The following is a 6,023-nucleotide window of genomic DNA, read 5'->3' as shown; positions in this document are numbered from 1 at the left end:
CCATCCGAATGGGAAAATATATTTGCAAGCAACGCCTCTGATAAGGGCCTAATATCCAAAATATACAAAGAACTCATATGGCTCAATAACAACAACAAAAAGCAAATGATCCAATCAAAAATTGGATGAGGACCTGAACAGACACTTCTCCCTAGAGGACATACAAATGGCCAATAAATATATGAAAAGATGCTCAACATCGCTAGCTATTAGGGAAATGCAAATCAAAACCACAATGAGATACCATCTCTCACCTGTTAGGATAGCTGTTATCAACAAGACAAGTAATAACAAATGTTGGAGAGGATGTGGAGGGAAAGGAATCCTCATACACTGCTGGTGGGACTGCAAATGATACAGCCACTATGGAAACAGTATGGAGAGTCCTCAAAAAACTAAGAATTGATCTACCATATGACCCAACAATCCTTCTACTGAGTATTTACCCCAAAGACTTGAAAACTCATATCTGAAAAGATACTTGCACACCAATGTTCATAGCAGCATTATTCACAATGGCCAGGACATGCAAGGAACTGAAGTGTCCTACAATAGATGATTGGGTAAAGAAGCCGTGATACATATATACAATGAAATTTTACTCAGTCATAAGAAGAGATGAAATACTGCCATTTGTAACAATAGAGATGGACCTTGAGATAATCAGGCTAAGCGAAATAAACCAGACAGAAAAGGTTGAAAATCACATGGTATCACTTATATGTGGGATGTAAACCTAACAGCAACAAATAAATAGGACAAACAAACAGAGACTCATGGACATAGACTATAGACTAGTGGTAACCAGAAGATAGGGGGTGGAGGTAGCTGGGGTGTAGGGGGTCAAATACGTGGTGACGGAAAGAAATCTATGTGAGGCGAATACTCTGTAGGTAACCAGAAGATAGGGGGTGGAGGTAGCTGGGGTATAGGGGGTCAAATACGTGGTGACAGAAAGAAATCTATGTGAGGCGAACACACTGTGTAAACATATATATACCTTACTGTTGTAGTGTATAGCTGAAACTTATTGGATTTTGTTAACCAATGTCACTGTAAAAAAATTAATTAATTAATTTAAAAAAGAATAAGTTATGGTACATATATACAATAGTATATTACTCAGCCATAGAAAATGAAACCATACCATTTGCAACCACACATGGTACATATATACAATGGTATATTACTCAGCCATAGAAAATGAAATCATACCATTTGCAACCACACGGATAGACTGAGTGAAATAAGTCAGACAGAGAATGACAAATACAATATGATTTCATTTATATGTAGAATCTAAAGAACAAAATACACTAACAAACAAAATGAAAACAAACTCACAGATACAGAGAACAAACTGGCGATTGTAGAGGGAAGGGGGGTTGGAGTGTGGGTGGGATGGAGAGTACAGCATAAGGAATATAATTAATAATATTATAACAGCTATGTGTAGTGCCAGATGGGTGCTAGAGTAATCAGGAGGATTACTTTGCAAATTATATAAATGTCTACTCATTGTGTTATATACCTGAAACTAATACCTAAAAATATATTGATGCCTGGGTTACACTCCCACAGATTATTATTTAATCAACACAATGTGTATCTGGACATTAGAATTTTAAAAAGCTCCTCAGGTGGTTCTAGGAGCAGCCAAGTTTAGAACCACTGTCCTAGAATGCCTTTCCATCATTGTTTCTGGGCTCCACATCAGAGAAAGGCAGCACTCTCTACTTGCTTTGCTGCCAGGGAAGGGAGGCTGAATTTGTCTTTAGTGTCTCAACTTTGGCCACATTTCTGCTCCATTTTTTAAGATTCTTTAAGCACTTTTGCTCCTCACATCTGTAGAATTAGGACCTAGCACATTGCCTGACCCACAGTAGACCTTAATACAGGTCTGAAGAAGTAAAAGAGAAAAAACCACAGAGGAAGAAATGAAAAGGGATGAGATAGGGAATTGGAAAATTCTTGAAAAAGAAATATTTCTGGACAAAGGAGATTTTCTGGTACCTGAATGTTAGCACAAAGAGTGCCCAATGATAGAGAATCTGCCAGGAATTCGTGATAGTAAACAAAAGTATCAAATCAGATCCACCACTTTAGATTTAATAGTTGTGCTTGAGGTGAGGGCTAACTTTGGGTAATCACTTCCCCTTCTCTTCCACACCCTCAGGGCTGGCAAATATAGTCCAAGAGGGTCCTCTTAATGTTGAACATCCCTGGAAGACAACGAGTGAAGTGCTGACTTCACTGTTTTGTGAGGTATGGAATGAATGACTGTGGGTTTCCTATGCCCTAGCTTCTTTCCTCACTTGGGGCTGATCCATCCCCACTCTCTGGGCTAGTTGGGGCTGACTGAGAATGAGCTAATTAGGACTTCCTGTAAATGTTTTACTAGACAGAGGAGTCTGTACCTATAGGGGAAAAAGAATTCACAAGTCTAACAAGAAATTTGAGAAGCACAACTCTTTGAAATGAAAAGTCACATATTAGATTATAAAATCCAAGTACACATATGAAAACAAATGACTCAATAATTTAACACTGGCCTAATAAACATAAAAAAGAGTTAAAAATATAATGACACTATAAACAAGAAAAAGAAAACAAAACAAGAAATTTTAGATATGAAAAATTTAATAGTTGAAATGAACACCTCAGATAGATAAATAACAGAGCAAATTAGCAACTTGGAAGACCAGGAGGAGAAATCTTTTAGAAGGAAGAAGGAATGAACAAAAATATATAAAATATAAAGAAAAGGCTAAGTTATTTCGGTGGTTGGAGTAGAAGAACTGCCATGTGTGTAATAAGAGTCTTAGAAAGAGAGGAAAAATAAATAAAAATGAAAAAAAAGAAACGCTTAAAGAAAAACAATTTTCTGTAATTATAAAAAGATGAAAGATTTAAAGGGTTACAGAAGAGAGATAAGTTAAAAAGTCCACACCAGGACATTTTGTGGTAAAATTAAAAATTTCAAAGAAGCAGAGAAAATTCTAAAAGACTCTAAAGAGAAAGAAAAGATCACAAAAGAGGACAGAAATCATATTGACATCAGATTTTTAAATAGCAACAATTGATTCAAGAAAATGCAGTGGTATTTTCAAAGTATTAGAAGAAAAGAAATTAGGACCAGCATTTATCGTATGTCTAGACTGCCTCAAAAACAAGGGCATAGTAAAAAATATTCTCATGCATAGAAGTCCTTATAAAATGTATCACAGAAAGACTACACTGAACTCATTTTGGACAAAGGGCTTAAATAAGGGGAGAGCAAATCTAGTAGATGTAACAAGAGATGTGTGAAGTAAAAATGATCAAGTACATTGGTCAATTTCATTTGACTTAAAGAATAGCTATGACTATAGAATACATATCCACGATAAGCCGGCATGAAGGTGTAGGTAATAACATGATGTTGGTTTGGGGAGAGATGAAGAGATATGAATGTATAATAAAGGTTTCTTCCTATTTAGGGGAAGATACAGCTATTAATTTAAAGGAAAGGTTAACAATAAAGAAAAAGTGGGTCAAACATATAAAAAAATTAAGATCACAGAAACAAGTCCAAGTCTATAAATAATTAACAATAAATATAGGCAAACTAAGTTCATCAGTTAAAGATAAAGATTGACTAATTGAATTTTTCAAGAATGTGTTGTTAATAAGAGACAAACTTAAAGTGAGTTTGGTAGTTAGGTAGACATGAGCGACTGGGGAATGAAGGCCCCTCCCAAGACCTCCCTAAGGACCTCCCTAAAACACTCATTTTTTGGTAATAAATTATCCCTATATCCTGAGGCACAAAGGAGTAAAAAGCCATAAAATGGCTCTTGGTTTGGTCCAGCTGCAAGAGCCTGCGCAGTTAGTACAACATTAACCTTCCTGCAAACTAACCTTCTTTATACCACCATCATTATAATATCATGTATCCTGCAAACTAACCTTCTTTATACCACCATCATTACAATATGCAAATGCCCAGAAGTTCATGAATCTAATTATAACAGACTGAATTCTGAGTGACCACATGCACAATAAGCAAAGAGTTACATAATAGCCAAATGTCAATTAAAATTACTGCAAATGCCAATCATCTAACACCACCCTTATAACCTCTCATCATGGACCAATACAGACCTCCCCGCTTCTACCAGGCTACAGCCTTCTTTGGCACAGCCTATTTCTTTCTTGAAATGTACTTTCCATAAATCTTACTTTTCCTAAATCTCGCTGATCTGTAATTCTTTACTGCGTCGGCTGAAAGAACCGAGGACTCCTCAGTGCCACTGAGGCAACGGTGGATTTTAGATCGCCCCAATGGTAACATAAGGAAATACAAAGGTTGTATTAAATGGAACCTAATATATCAGCAAAATATTAATCAAAATAAAGCTGACTTATCTACAGTTATACTACGTAAAATGGACTTAAAGACAAAAAGAAGATACATAGCATATATGCACTTAATAAACAAAAGATTTCAAAATGTATGAAGAAAAAAATGGTAAAATGGCATGCGTAATTGGATAGGTTCATCATCTTAATGAGAGATTCCAACACAGTTTAGACCTTGGGGTGGGGAAACTGTTTTAAAGAAGACACAAAAATGTTTATTGTAAAAAAAAAAAGATTGATAAATATTACTACGTATATAAAATTAAGAACTTTTTGTTTATCAAAGTTACCTTAGAGAAAGTGAAAAGTTAAACATAGATGATATTCAAAATACATAAAACTGAATTGGTATCAAAAGACACAAAAATGTTTATTGTAAAAAAAAAGAAAAAAAAGAAAAAAAAGAAAAAAAAAAAAGAAGCATAAGTAGCCCAACGATGTTTTCACAGAAGAGGAAACACATAGCCAATAAACCTATGAAGGGATAGTGAATGTAATTGGGAATTATAAATCCAGACTGCAATTACATACAATTTTATACGCATTCAGATGGTAAAAATTTAAATAGTCTGATAATACCAAGTCTTATTTAATGCTAGTGGGAGAACAAATTTGCATAACTACTTTAGAAAATAATTTGGCATTTTCTCTGAAATTTGGACATTTATATATTGTTATGGGTTGAATTCTGCCCCCCAAAAAGGTATATTGAAGTTCTAACTCCTAGAAACTTATTTGGACTTTGCAGATATAATTAGTTAAGTTAATACGACATCACACTGGAGCAAGATCTTAAACCCAATGACTGATGTTTTTATAAGAAGAGAAGACAGACAGAAACACATGGAGGAGAAGGCCATGTAAAGATGGAGGCAGAGACCTGGGTGATATGTCTTCAAACCAAGGAATGTCAAAAGTGATTGGCAATCATCAGAAGCAGAGAGAAGCATGAAACAAACTTTTCCTCAGAGTCTCCAGTGGGAACCAACCCTAATGACACTTCGATGTTGGATTTCTATCCTCTAAAACTATGACAGAATAAACTTCTGTTGCTTTAATCCACCCAGTGTAGGATAATTTGTTACAGCAGTCCTATGAACCTAATACATATACCTAAAGACCCAATAATTCTACGCCAAGGTGTAGACTCAACAGAAATGATTTCATGTGTACAGTAAGTGACTGTATCAGAAATTGCATAGCATTTTTGTTCACAAGGACAAAAATTTGCAAAAAAACCCAAAAGTTTAGCTATAGAAGAGAGAATAAATTGTAGTAAATTCACACAATGAAATATTATTCAGCAGTCAAAATAAATTAACTATAGTGACACAAAAATATGGATGATTCTTAGCAATAAAAGAGAAGTAAATCCCAAAAGGTTACATATAGCTTGATAACCTTTTATGTATTTATTTTTTCCCCTTGTTTAATTTCCCCCGCACTTCTACCCCTGACCTATAGATGTTGCAGTTTCCCCTTTACTGGATCTCTGAAGGCGGGGTGTCTCCTCCCACACACTCGTGGCGTGCACCTGGGGCCTGGCACACCCGGGGTATGGTCTGTGGCTCCACCTGGGGCAAGAAACCAGGACCTTCTGCGAGTAAAGCAGACGTGCTAAC

This window comes from Pteropus alecto, unplaced genomic scaffold (assembly GCF_000325575.1).
Source record: "Pteropus alecto unplaced genomic scaffold, ASM32557v1 scaffold413, whole genome shotgun sequence".
Taxonomy (NCBI): domain Eukaryota; kingdom Metazoa; phylum Chordata; class Mammalia; order Chiroptera; family Pteropodidae; genus Pteropus; species Pteropus alecto.
Note: the sequence above shows the minus strand (reverse complement) of the source record.